Here is a 15,227-nt window from a genome sequence, read left to right on the forward strand (position 1 = left end):
TTTTATTTTTTTTCTCTCTCTCTCTCTTGTGTTCTGTTTTCTTTTACTTTCTTTATTTTCTCTCTCTTCTTTTTTTCTCTCTTTCCTTTCCCATCATTTTTCTTTTTCTTTCTTTATCACTTTTTTTTATTCTTTCTCTCTTCTCTCTCTCTCCTCTTGTCTTCTCTTCTCTTCTTTGTCACATTTTCCTTTCCTTGTTTTCTATCCTTTGTCACTTTTTCAAACTCTCTTTCTCTTTGTTTTTCTTCACTCAATTTTTATTTCTTTCTTATTTTCTCTCTTTTTTCACTATCTTATTTCTACGTACTATTTTTTTAACAGTTGAATATTTTCCTTCTGAATCTTTCAGTTACTCCTACATCTGATGACTATCTATCCCTGACTCATTGACGGATTTAGATGTATGATGGTTGTTCGCTCTCGTCACGTCATGTAAATATAAGTTTCACATGCCTTTTTTTGCTCCTATATTTCTCTATCGCTACCCCCTTATGCGCATGAAAGGCCATTCTTCTATGACAAAAAAAAAAAAAAAAAAACCACTTGGAGCCAGTATGATTGCAGCTGACTTCAAACTCGGCTACAGTGAATCACGTACTATTGATAGAAGCTCAGTCAGTGTGGATAACAAGGCGATGACCAAGTCTACCTACCAGTCCTGCTGGTGGCTCACTTACCTTAAATGACTGTCGGAATGTTGGATGAGTCACCGAGTTGCCCGGATGAACAATTTATGTGTTTTGATCGAGAAAGCTTGGCTCTACACATTCAGAATGTTGCCACTAGAGTGATCAGGGTGTATGAAGAGTGCACTTCAAATGCAAACCTGCTACAGGATATGTTTACTAGTAGGATGCCACATGCGCTTTTACTTTATGCTACGGGTTGCCACGGGGAACGGTAAGTCAAGGTTAGCAAAGTAAGCATGCGTCTTAACAATCACCAGCTGATGGTTATGTAATGGACTGTTCGTTACATATAATGATATCGAGAAAATGCAATGTAAAATTCGTATTCTGGAAGTTTTTGTTAGGAATGAATGAAAATGATAATAAGTAGATGACTCGTAACAAATGGTGGAATCAGCTTAATGCAAAAAATCTTATTCATAGACTTGCGAATATAAGAATATTTGTGTGTATTGGCGCCAATCTTTAGTCACAGTGCAATACTTTCAAGGCATTGCTGAGAATAACGACTGCTAGAAGTTATAATGAAGGCAGTTGTTAGTGATATATTTTACACTGAAATATAATGAAAATTATTTCATTTCTCTGTCTGTTTCCTTCTCTTTTTTGTATACAGTATAAATTAGTTTTTTTTAAAGTTTGAAATGATTAATGTATCGCAACATCTAATTACAAATAAGTTAAATATTCATTAAATAATTAAGCTAAACTATTATATAAGTTACCGCTAACATTTACTCACGCCATTGTGAATCTCCTACACGCATGCGCGGTGATATTTGACTGTTAATAACTATATACTCATGCGTAGTATTATTTCATTATAACTGAGCATGTGCAAAAGTTACGAAATACTCCAGTTGCGAACATCAGTTAATTAAATGCATTGAAATTAGCTTAAAGAATATTTACTGAATTAACAATTATGAAAATGCTCTTTACACTAAGAATAGTCTTTATAGGGGGGATTTTTAATAATAAACTTACAGTTTATGTTCATCAAAATGTAGAAAAAAATAATTAATAAAAATGTTCATTTATTCAGTTAGCCTTTAATTTTTTAAAGTAATATGACACTCACATCTAACTTTATTATTATTATTATTATTATTATTATTATTATTATTATTATTATTATTTCATGGAAGTTCATACCTTCATAACATAATGTCAACTTCTGAAGCTTAATAATTAATAATAAAAGGAGACTCGGTTGGTGTTTTCTTGATTTATCTCTATATTTAAAATTAAAAATCAAACTTATTTATCATGTGTAATATTTTAAATTAATTTACAAATTATGTAAAGTGTACATTTCAAATTATCTTTCTTTATTTTCATATTTCCTTTTTGGTTTAAAAAAGAAATATATTTGAATTATAGTTTCATTTGATTGTTTATTATATATATATTATTTTATAGAATTTCTGTGTTATTTTTATTTAATCTATTTTTTATTATATTCTGTTAATATATTTTAAAAAATTGAAATTCTTTAAATAAGTTTTTACATTATTTAAATATAAGCAAAACAACTTCAATTAAAATCGAAGCTTCTTTCTTTGAAATGGGTTAAGAATTAAATTCGTTGGGATGTTATAAAATGAAGAAATGTTATTCATAGTAAGTGAAAAAAAAAAGTACTTTTTTGGTGAAAAGATCTTGGTTCGAATCCTATTCAGGGCACGAAGAACCTTCATTAGAGTTTTTAAATGAATTTAAGTTAGCCGGTGTCATCAGAAGAAAAGACCCATGAGACGATGGGTCTTTTCTTCTGAAAAATTCGTGATTTTCTTCCCGCAGAACAGGCAAACCAGCCATCAGAAACGCAATAAACAGACATAATACACTGACCTCATAGCTTTTGTTGCGTCGGCCTTAATACCAAATAATATCTTGCATACGCACAGTCTTAGGAAGTCCAGTACGTAATTTGAACATTTAATGAGATAATATGATGAAACAGAATAATCTGACTTTTGCAAAATTCTTAAGAGTGATTAGAAGAAACTAAAAAATACAGAGAAACTTTGACACCGAGGCCTAACCTGCTACTAGTAGAAGGAACTAAAAGCAGTACTATCGTATTCTTTTCGCATTTTAAGGTTTCTTTCATGTCTTCAATGACGATAACATTTCAAAATTACGTATTTCTTTAATTACACTAGTCAACAAGGCTTTTTTAAAGTATAATCAAAATAAGTGGATTTTGTGTATTTTCATGTATAGAATTTAAAATTGCTCCCCTCAATATTCAGTATTAATTGTTACAAGTATGCCAAATATGACATGTAATCCTCACGAACACCATTTTCCAACATAAAGATGTATACTAGTTCACGTTGAGAGAAGACACAAGAGATAAGAAAAGCTTCACTGACCACGTCATTGCTGATAGCTATATCTTCATGCTGGTTCAGGATACAAGGCTATACAGAGGATTTGAAATCGGAAGTGACCATTACTTAGTGATGAGCAGGATTAAAAATGGATATTACATTGAAAAGAACAGCATGCAAGACAGTTTAAAAATAATTAAAGTTGAGCAGCTTTTACAAGTAAATTGTAAACTCGACTATACAAACATTATTGGAGAAAATTTAATGCAGTTCGAAAACAACAACCAAACCTTGAAGTCTCAGTGGAAAACTTTGAAGAAGACATTGATTGATTCACCTAGGGAGGTATGTGGTGAAGTTGTCTGCAAGTATAGAAAAATAAAAACACCGTGGTGGACACAAGAAGTTAAAGAAGAGTCCTGGAAAAGAAGAAATCATATAAAAAGTTCCTAGTAAATAAGTTGGCAGATGTCCTAAAAGAACACAGAGAAAAATGTAAGCAGCTAAGCTATGTGTAAAAGTAGCTAAACAAAAATCATGAGAAGACGTTGGTAAGAATATAGAAAATATATCAGAAAGGTGGCAAAATGCTCTGGAGGCTATTGAAGAAGCTCAGAAATAGAGGAAAGAAAGAGTATTGTAAAAGGAAGAAAAGTGATATGAATATTGAAAATAAGGATGTCCTAGATGTTTGGAGAAATTACTTTGAAGGACTGTTAAATAAAACAAGCAGTGACAAAACCATACTAGAAAAATGTCAAGAGAAATGCAAAGAGGAGTGCCTATCAATACTTGAGATAGAAAAAGCCATCAAAAACTTGAAACGTGGAAAGTCTGCTGGAGTAGATGATATTCGACCAGAAATGTTTAAGTATCGAGTATAAATGTTTGACAGAAGGTCGAATTCCCAATGATTGGAGTAGAGCTCTCATAGTACTCGTCTATAAAAAAGGGAATCAAATTGAATGTGAGAATTACAGAGGAATTTCTTTACTGAGTGTTTCCTGTAAGATTTATGCAAGCATACTTGAAAAGTGGCGGAGAACAATTGTAGAAGAGAAACTTGGAAAAAAAGCTGGATTTTGGCAAATTGTCAAGATCAGATTTTCACTTTAAGACAAATAGCTGAGAAATCGTGAGAATATGACATGGATCTGCATTTAGGTTTTGTGGATCTGGAAAAGGCATACTACAAGGTGTCCAAATAAAAGCTTTTCAAAACACTATAATTATATGGAATAAATGGAAATTATGCAGAGTAATGCATAGTCTATATTTAAGTTGTCAGTAAGCAGCTAGAATTGAAAGAAATACAGGAAAATGGTTTGATGTTAAATCATGGGTTAAGATAACAGGGAACATTATCTCGACTTTAATCCATCATCTATATGGATCGCATTGTGAAAGAAAGTAGTTTTGGAGAATGGAAATGAAACCTGATATTAGAATCAGAGATATCAAATTTAGCTGTTTGCCTTGTGTAGATGATGTTATACTACTTAGTAAATCCAGTGCAAGTTTCCAGGATTCTCAAACTTAACTGAATAACAGCTATAACAAATTTGGCATGAAAATTAGCAATAAAAAAACCACAACTATGAAAAAATAGGCAGGAACATCGAATGGATAGCCAGTTGAATAAATTTATATGGAATAAGAGAGAAATTAGCCAAAACACCAAACTAGCAGTATACAAGACTGTATTCAAACCAGTTTTAAGTTATGGATCCGAGAGTTGGATTAGAAATTAAGCATTTGATCAAGGACTAGAGACCACAGATATGAGGGTTCTGAGAAAAATTAGGAGTCTGAACAGATGACATCAGTTGCAGAATAATATTAAAAATGAAGATATTAGAAAGGAATTTGACATTATTAGCATTCAAGAATGTATAAGCTGAGCTAATCTGAGGTGGTATTAGCCACTTAAATAGAATGGATGAAGAAAGCTTAGTAAAACAGATGTTTGAAGTGAAGATGGCAGGAAAGAGACCCAGAGGAAGACCAAGGTGCAGGCGGTTTATTTTGGTCAGTAGTACCTTAGAAGCACGAAATCTTAGATATGACAATATCGGAGGGCTTATAAGTAATAGACTAATTTGGAGGAAAATTGTGGATGAGAGATTAATAATAATATAAACTTAATCATGTAGTGCTATTATAGTAACCCGAACATCCCTTGCGAGTACATATTGGAAAAATGATGATATGTGTATAAGAGTTGCATTTTAGAATTCTTGAAAAAAAAAAAAAAAAAAAAAACTAGATATGGTTACAACATTAGAAGAGACAGTGTTTTTGATAAGACTGAGGTACTGAATGTTTTAAATTTGGGAAATACTGCCCTATACAACAAAGAAAAAAATGGTACGATGTTTTACACTGTTTTCAGTAAAAGAGTTCTGTTGTGTTTTTATGCTTATGCATACAATGCAAACATTCGAAACCATTTTCAATGGAATAAGATAAATGAAGCTTATTTCCATGGTGTCCTAAGTCTGTATATTGTGGGTGTTATTCTGGGTTTGCCTGTTTTGATGGATGAAAAAACTCAGATGGAGGCTCATTTACTTTTTTTTTACTCATGTTCTCGCTTCTGTGCGAGACTCGGTAACTCAATCTCAGTTAAAAACAGCCTTGATTCAAAGATCTTCGCATCCCAGTGGGGGGGGGGGGGGGGATTTGAAATGCAGATCTTTCAGACCAAAGGGCATCTTCGAAACCGACTGATCTACGGAGGCTCAGATGAAAAGTAAAAATATTATTATTATTATTATTATTATTATTATTATTATTATTATTATTATTATTATTTTAGCGAACTAAGACTTTTTGGAATTACTTGAACTCAAAACTTTCCCAGAAATAACACATTTTTCCAAAATTATTAATCTCACTGAAGCACAGCACAGCATAGGAGATAAGTATATTTTACGAATTTGTCTATTTGGATGTTATAAGGCTTGTTCAAAAGTCGAATATGTTGTAACAAACTGCGGGTAGGAGGATAGAATTTAATGAAGGAATGTTACTGACAGTCAGGTGACGTCAAATGAGCAAAAATGAACGGAAATTGCAATAATTTGTATTTCCAAGGGCTGAGAACGAATACCATATGACTGAGAGGTTACCTTTCTACATCTGCATTTTTTTACTGAACTTTGGACTGTTAATAATCCCCTTCGCAACTACTTTTATTTATATTAAAACAAAGTTAAAGTTTAAACGGAAGCAAGTTGCAACATTGTTTTCATTCTTATGCTAGACAACTTGGGCTCTTCCTTATGTTTGAGAGCTAACGAGTTGGTATACATTTGAATCCTCTAAATGGAAAAGCAAAGTTAGATAAAGAAAAAAGGTTTAAAGTTGATTCACGAACAAGTTTTAATTGATATTAATATAATTTCAGTTAAATAAATTCCCAGGCAAAGAAAATGCAAATGAAATAATAACACAGATCGTTCATTATGAAAGAAAGGATGACATTAACTATACAAAGTAAGCAAACTAATGTTTGCTTGCTTTGTATGGTGTATGGTTTGCTTACTTCCCTTCAGGTATTAGGCCTAGTGGCCTGTTACGGAGCTATCCTTAGCCCTTCTAAATCGTACCCGTCCCGAGGATGAGGTGGCTAGCCCTATGCCTCCCGGTGTGTCCTATGTCTGGCTGCGTGTGTTCACGTTTGAGTTATTGAAACTCAAAAAAGTTTCGAATAGCAATCGGTAATATATGAACTTGCGTGACATTCGGCAGGATTTGTTTTGATATTGCATAATTAAAAAGACATGCTTTTTGAAGAATTTGTATTTATTTTATAAAAGCGAAAATCTTTTATATCTTGTTTTGATTTAGGACTCTACTGACTCGTCAGCTTACCTAAAGATTTTTTCTTTGAAATAAAAAAAAAAAAAGAAACGTATTTTCTTTTCTTTTAATTTGTTTTCATGTAATTTGTATCTATGCACGATAAAAAGAAAAAAAAAAGCACAAGATCATTTTTCTTTAAAGTAAAACATATGTGTATTCATGACGTCATGAAGATGGATGCGTTATTATTATTATAATAACTCATCGGTACGAGATGGTAATAACTTTTGAACTAATTATAGAATGCATTTTAGTTTAAATTTACTTTTCAAAATACGTTGTTGTTTTTTTTTAATCGACAAATAAAAGCTATTTTGTCAACCATGAAATGCAATAAAATCGGCCTAATAGAATATTTATAAAATTCCTATCTATTTCAGGGAAATAAAACAATTTTGTCAAATTCAGCAACTAAACGATAGAAGGTGTACATTTATTGAATATTTAATACAAATATGATGTCAGCATTTTGTAGTTAGTTGAACTGGGCGCCTGGATTTACGGGATTCGCCACGAATTGACATGGTTCTTTCGTAACTCCAGTATAAAAGAAAGTTTATATTTGTGGCATGATCTGAGACGTGTGGATATCCAAATCTTGGTCCATCATCAACAGATCCGTCAATCTGAATTTATTCAACAAATTGAATATTGTCTTTTTTGTTGAACCTGTCTTAACTTCTCCCTTTCTTTATATCTTTGATCCGCAAGGTTACCACCATTACACATTCTTGCACATTTATCCTCTTGGTGATCTGCAATAAAAATGAATAAAACTGTTATATACAATGAAATAGACGAGTATTTTATAAAACCCTCTATTAAGTATCAGCTGTTACTACTGAACCGTACCTAATCAATATCTGTTCGTTTTATTTATTTATTTATTATTTTATTCCAGCACGGAATTACAAAGGACAACTAAATTATGAAATGACACGAGCTTCATTCAATGAAATTAAATTAGTCTAGGAAAGCTGAAATGTAGTTTTATATGAGTCCATCAGTTCATTCTATTATGGTGTTAATTATTAAGCTGCAAATGTCAGATGTCTAATATTTGTAGTTTGATAACAAAGTAAGTAATAGGTTAAGAAACTGCAATGGTCAATAATTATGGATGGAGATTCAACAATTGGATACAAGCTTTTGAGTCGTTGTTCAAAGTTTTATTTCATAAAACTGCATATTATCAAATTAAAAAAAAAAAGATTTACGCGACAGTATAAAATTTAAAAAAAAAGGCATAAAATTCAAGAGGAAAGAATACCTTTACAATCATTTGTAGTCTTAAAAAGAATTCGGATATATATATATATATATATATATATATATATATATATATATATATATATATATATATATATATATATATATATATATATATATATATATATAGTTTTATGAAAAAAATTGAATGACTAGAACCGAGAGTCAATGATCATTCTGTCATATATATAATACTGAATGTAGTTTCAAATGTACGTAGATATATGAAAAACGTTGTTACTGACAAAGTTTGGAACGTTATCAACACTAAACTAGGGGTTTAATTTTATTTCGCTGCTTTCAGAATGGAAAGTTGCTATTAAGAAGCACTAAAATTTCCATATTAGCAAACGCATCTCTGTGAAATGGTAGAGTCTTAACAATATACCATCTCTATCACCGATAGTAATTTCTGTTGCAAGAATTTTAATTTAGCACAGTCTGTGCTAAATTTAAATATTTAAAAATAACATCAATAAGGAGTACTCTAAGAAGACAGATATTTCAATGCCGTACGAAAACAAACAAAATGTTATATAATTGCTAGGCATTTAGCAGTAACAACGTGGGTTATCTTTGCCTGCTTATATTCCGTTTTTAAAGATGTTCATCTGTTGTATAAAGTAACTCCCGAGTTCAGAGGAGAGGAGAGGAGATAAGGAGGGGTGATTATAGAAGTATTACTTCGTACATCTAAACACTTCACGCATTATGTAGGTCCCAGTTCAAGGGCGCCATTAACTCATGAACTATTCTTTCATTTTCCATACCCAATTATGCGTAGCTAACCGCCTGATTTTTTTTCTCTCTTCAGGCTTCTTTCTGTGGACTTTCAAGTCATAGAACTTGAATAATTGCCTAATATATGGGCTAGTACAGCTAATAATGTTATTATACCGCGTAAGACAATTTTATCGCCGTTGACCAAAAATTTATGGACACGGTAATCAAAGTCATTTGTAACAATGAATCCCCCCTCTAGCGAAGATTTAACTGCAGGAAGATTTAACTTAACATTCTTTGTCTAAACTGTACGTGTATATCCGGTGATAGATTAAAAAATAAGTCAACAATTAGTGAGGAATGAATTTCCTTCAGAGGGACCGATATGACGGTCGTTATTTAGAGGTTAAAATGAAATGTCGTTAACAATTGCTCCATGACACTAGAAGCATTCGAGTAATGACAAAGAAAAAGTAAAGCTATTATGTAGAGGGGGATCTCTCCCCTACTATGAATGACAAACGTACTTTGAAACACTCATATATAAACACATAGAAAAGCCAGCTAAAACAGTAGATCCCCAGAATATCTGCAGCTAAATATACGTCCAGACCAAGGACAGTTACCGAACCTACAGCGGGGTATAATTAGAGTGGCTGAAATATAACTGGCTTGGTTATGTTTATCGTCGGACCCACCTGCTGGCTGCTGAAGCCGCACAAAAACTGCGTAGTTGTGTGGCTGCCATTTCGAACACGTGCTGTTGGGAAAGTACTATTTACTTCGGCTGGCCACTGATTGGTAGAGTGAAGGACAAACACAATGTCTCAACAAAGCTGATACGCAAATAGGGAGTAGCAGAGGTGAAGGAGAGTGCATACCAAGCTTTATCTTTGGAATAGGTTATAACCGATTTTTCTTGTTCCTTCTACCTTATCTGATGTTGACTGAAATAGAGAGAGAGAGAGCGTGCACGCGTGCGAATTTGTGAAATAGCAAATTCGTGAGCCTAAGTTTATAATTTAAATTAACAGACAGGATCTTGATCAGATATTACAAATGAACTCATATGCATTATTAAAGAAATAGAAAATTACAAAAAAAGTAGGAGTAGAAAACTGAACCTATTTGTTTTTGAACGATTCATACTCTGAGCATCTACTTTGATCTTCGATTCACAAATATCTATTTCATTGATAGCGACGGAATTAGTTCAGCGATACTATTTTTGAATAATTATTGTCAAGCAATTCGTAGCTTGCATGTCATCCCAACTATCTGTATACACTGCACCGTGTTGATATTTAACGAATTTTAAATCCATCTTCTAATTCAGATATAAAAATGAAGAAATAAATGAATATATTTTGGACAATGCGTCTTTTCTCTGCTAATATACCAAGATGGAAGTTTCTTGTTGTTTTCAAAAGAATGTGCTTAGTTGTACGATGCTCCACCTAGCGGAAACGATTAAAACAGTCAACATGGGAGCTTTCACTAATCCTCAAAGCAAAGAATGCTAGGGTACTCATGATTAATTTCTTTCCTTCTGGCCAATCCAGGCGTGGGCAGTGTCCAATGGCGCCTTCCGAAGGGCGTCTAGGCGGCTGCATTGTGCATAAAAATGTTTTAATTGCATGCGGGGGATTATTTGTACGTAATATTCGTGCATATTTTAAATGACAATTAAAAAATGTTTGATTACTTCCTGAAATCGAAACAATGCCAACAGTAATGCATAAATGTTGTTGAATCTGTTATACATGTAATTTTCCGAATCTCATCTATAAACAAAGAAATATTTTTTTAAAAAATAACGAACAAATGGTTTTGCTTGTATTGTATTGTATTACTCGCGTTCGAATAAATGTATAGGAATGTTCATTTCATTATTATATTTCAGATTCATCGGTTAAATTTGGCACATATATGCGAAATATAATAGTATATTAGTAATAATTTCATTTGCATAACAAGGAGACTTGAAAATGGTAGTAGTTCAGCAACTAGTCGTGTAAATTTTTTCTAAAAAAAATTTGTGAACATACACGGATCTACAGCTAATAAATACTTTACCTCCATGAGTGGGGCTCTATTCCCACGATTCACTCTTAATTGCGTTGTCATTCAGGATGGAGGTAATCCAAGTTAACCGGATCAGATATTACCCGTACAATGTCTTATATTTTTCTATCGACCCCTAATAATATTATATCGACCCCAGGGGGTCGATATCGACCACTTTGGCGACCACTGGTCTAAATCAAGAGGAACAATTAATGCTCCCCCCTCCCAAGTCGTTCATAATAGCTTTTCATACGGGACATTGTTGATTTTCATCGGAAGGTATGACACCACCACCCTGCTTATTGAACATCTTGAGTAGCTTGAAAAGGTTCTGTATTTGACCTTCACAGTAGAGTTCCCGAACTAAATGTGCCAAGGAACTAAATGTGCTATAGTTTTTTGTCTCTCTTTTTGAGACTATTAAAAAAAAAAAGAAAGAAAAGGCGTAAATAATTCAAACTGAGACCGAAAGACATTCAAATAAAATAAATTTAATAGCTGAAGATACTGCGTAAGAGACGAATTGAAAGAACTAATTTGGAAGTAGTAATAATAATTGCTTATCCACAAATTTTTCTTGAAATAAGTGAGAGCGACCGTCAGTCACTCCATTAAATGCACCTAGTATTATTATTTCAGCAGTTTTCATAATAACATGTCAGCTGTATCTAGTGATTAATTATTATGTGTTGTTCAGCCTAAAGGCTGAAGAACTTGAGAATTAATTTAACAAAAATTAATTATAATACTAAAAATGTTTATTCAACTACAGTACTTAGATTATTTAATTTGACAGCAGCATTTTCAGAGTGATGTCAAACCCATTGATCATTCTACACAATAGCAGACTTCCCTTCTGAATGTGGCGCCACCTGGGGGATGAAAAGAGAATAGATGCACAGTGAAAGATTACTTGCAGATTGTATTTATTTATTTATTTTAAGGCACTAGAAGAAATACCCAATATTACATATGGAAATTTAAGATTTAAATATTTTATGGATAAAAAGCGCTGACCTTTGTTGGAGCCATATTCCCTTGCCTCCTTATTTAAACATAAGCATTGTTCTCTTTTTAAATATGTTTTTGAAGTGATGTTTCCCCACTGACAAACACACTAAGTGGTTGACTTCACTTCTCTCATGCAATATTTATGACGATAGCCTGCACGGCCATTATATTTTACGATCACAGACTGTTTACCCAGTAATACTCCAACGAAAAATATATTAAAAAAATTCGACATCCACCAATGCCAGGCAATGAAATAATAAACTTCAGACACGCAAACCTAACCGGACTTTTTTTAATCACGCGACACCTTTTAGCGACAGTTTAAGTTACTTATTATGCAAGGTAAGACGTTAGTTGGTAGTCCATAAACTTCTTAATCGTAAGCGCAATGCCATCACCAGCTAAACTAAGGGTTTATATATATATTTAATATATTATATAATGTAATCACGGTGTATTCATTCTGCTCTTGGTGTATATCTGCTTGTCTACTTTAGTGGGAGGAAGACGTTGTCTTATGATGAGTTAATTCAGAGATAAATGCGAATTCCAGATGGCCTAAATTAACCACGGGGCAATTTTTTTCATTTACAGAGAACTTGATAGCGTGTATCAATAAAACGTGATCTTTGCATTAAAACAGAAGACGAGAAAACAAGCTGTTTTTAAGGTAGAGATTTTAAGTCTATTTTCAATCAAAGATTCAATTGTTGTATTTTCTTGCTTGCGAATGACGTAGTGAAAACCTTTAAGTAAATATATATGCACACATTTTAATGTATAGAGATCAGTTTAGTTTCATTTCAATACAAAATGTTGGTCAATTAAAAATATTAAAATGATTCATAATTGTTTCTAATACAGAAAGAATATTACAAAAAAAAAAGGAGGGGGGGGGTCCATTGGATGAATACTTCATGATTCCAATCAGTTATCAGAGGAAGTGGACCTCTCTGCAAGTAATATTCCAGAGACCCCGATATATGGTTGAAGAAGGCAGATGAAATCATAACATATAAAATTTATACATTATTAATTAATTTAATAGAGATCTTTTTTTATTTTTATTTTGGGAAATATCAGTATATTTTATTTAGAGAAAAACATTTCCATATTATACTTAATTGACTTCCATTGAAGTCTTACTCGTGAGATACTAATAATTATACCTTCAGTTGCATATAAAGAAAATGTTTTATTCTTAAACTAGTCTTATTTCAAAATGGATTCCTTTGCTAATATTCTCAACTTTTAGCCAAGATGCTGCCTTTGATTAGATTTTAGAGTTTGGACAGAGTTAAATGCGAATGAGAAGTCGATAAAAGGAAAATTTATTTTCCTTATATCGACTTAATAGCTGTTTGAAGGAAACCTATACATTTTCTGTTATTCCTTAATTTATAAGTTAATGTTATTAGGCTCTGGTTATTTAATCTTTGCCCTACCCCTGTAACTGTTGTAATTAACTGTGATAATCGTTTCTAAGCAATTGTAGACGGGATTGACAAATAAAAAAATAAATAAAATAAATAGTTTCTTTATTTTGCAACAATGCCAAAGAGATTTTGGATATAATGTCTTTAATCATCATCATCAGTGATGATAATTATGATGATGAAAGAGATTATCATCATCATCATCATCAGTAGTTCTAACAGACACTTAAGCGCCCATGAACTTCCAAGTATGTATGGACTTCGTAACCGTAATTCAAAGATAGGGTGGTTAGCCCTATGCCTTTAAGTATTACGTGTGTTCTACTGTCCGGTTTGTCTGGTTGCGGACAAGAAAATCCCAAGTTTCCAGGAGGAAAAAACTCTTCCACCCGTATGAAACTGGCTAACTCACCTTCAGCTGAAATGCCATATAATGTCACTGATCACTATAAATCAAGGCATGCCTTAAAGAAATACCATCGCGCTAGTATTCTTCCAACTCTATTTCACGTCGCAGTTTCACTCAATTTTCACTCACGTTTTGCATACCGAAATCTTGATTGATATATTGTTAATTTACATTCCTATTAGAATTTCAAAGTGATAAATACTGTGAGGTGCCCGGGTAGTTTAAGATAGAAAAGAGGTATACGATTTAACTTTTATTTACAAACACCTTAAATTCTCAAATACTTTAATAAAAATAGTTCTTAAGTTATATATTATTTTAGATTTTTTAACAAGGTCTCTCGTGTTTTTCTCTAAATAATAAATTATAAATTTTTACCTAAAAAAGTGTACCAGAAGAAAAAAAAAAACTTTTTTTTTTTTTAAATAAACAACATTGAGAAAAGTTCCATTATGGATGAATATCCATAATGTTGAATATTTTAGTAAGGTTAAATAAGGTGGTGGTGTTCGTACAGCAAAAATCAACTATTACTAATGACACACTGGAAATCGTACGCCCCCCCCCCCCCCCTCCCGTGCTTGTCTGCAGAAAGGCAAACATTTACGAATTGTTTGGAACATTTAAGAGATCAAAGTTCGGCTCTGGGAGATACTGCAAGCCTGAGAAAAGGTAAAAAGAGTTGAGTAAACTTCTCTAAATAGTGAAGGATATTTAAGTATACATAATTCTAGAATAAATTCATAGTAGTTAAATTTTGCAGGTTGGACTTCAACCAACAATGATCATGGGCAGAGTGAAAACGATGATTTATGAGTTGACAGCAGGTGTGACTGGAAAGTTAAGTAAAGTGGCGCCGTACCAGCCATGGAATCTGTTATGTGCTATTGTAGCCTCAGTGTCACCAATCGAGAATTTTGCAATCACCGTACAGATGCCTTTAGCTATTTTATGTGGTCAATTTTCTCCCAACGACCCACTAACATCAACTGATATCCAATAGGTCAAACAGTAAATCATCTTTGTAATATGTGAGCTGTCTCAAGTTATCTGACGGACCTACATTAATAGTTGCGTTTTTCTTGAGGGTAGATTTTTATTGTACTGCCACTAAAATGCTACCCAAAACTTGATTAAATTTATGTTAAAAGTTATTTGTGTGTGTGTTTGTGTGTGTGTGTGTGTGTGTGTGTGTGTGTGTGTGTGTGTGTGTGTGTGTGTGTGTGTGTGTGTGTGTGTGTGTGTGTGTGTGTGTGTGTGTGTGTGATGCATTGCTAATTATGGGGCATCTGGAATTGAGAGCAAACGAGAATCTATCATTTCATTATAAAAACCGTTACACTGTTATTGTGGAATGAGGTTGAATATTCTCCGAATGGATTGAGAGTAACATTATTAAAGTATTATGATTAAA

At 32.7% G+C, this 15,227-nt stretch overlaps 1 long non-coding RNA gene across 2 annotated transcripts in view; it reads left to right on the forward strand.

The window, feature by feature from the left end:
- The first annotated feature begins 705 nt into the window (after positions 1-705).
- Positions 706-15,227, forward strand: part of LOC150108664 (uncharacterized) — a 245,673-nt gene continuing 231,151 nt past the window's right edge. For both annotated transcript variants that reach the window (XR_016550676.1, XR_016550677.1), the window contains exon 1: positions 706-900. This is a non-coding gene — a long non-coding RNA (uncharacterized LOC150108664). The remainder of the gene's footprint in view (positions 901-15,227) is intronic.

Source organism: Typopeltis vanoorti, chromosome 3 (assembly GCF_054136105.1).
Source record: "Typopeltis vanoorti isolate ZY-2024b chromosome 3, IOZ_Tvanoo_1.0, whole genome shotgun sequence".
Taxonomy (NCBI): Eukaryota; Metazoa; Arthropoda; class Arachnida; order Uropygi; family Thelyphonidae; genus Typopeltis; species Typopeltis vanoorti.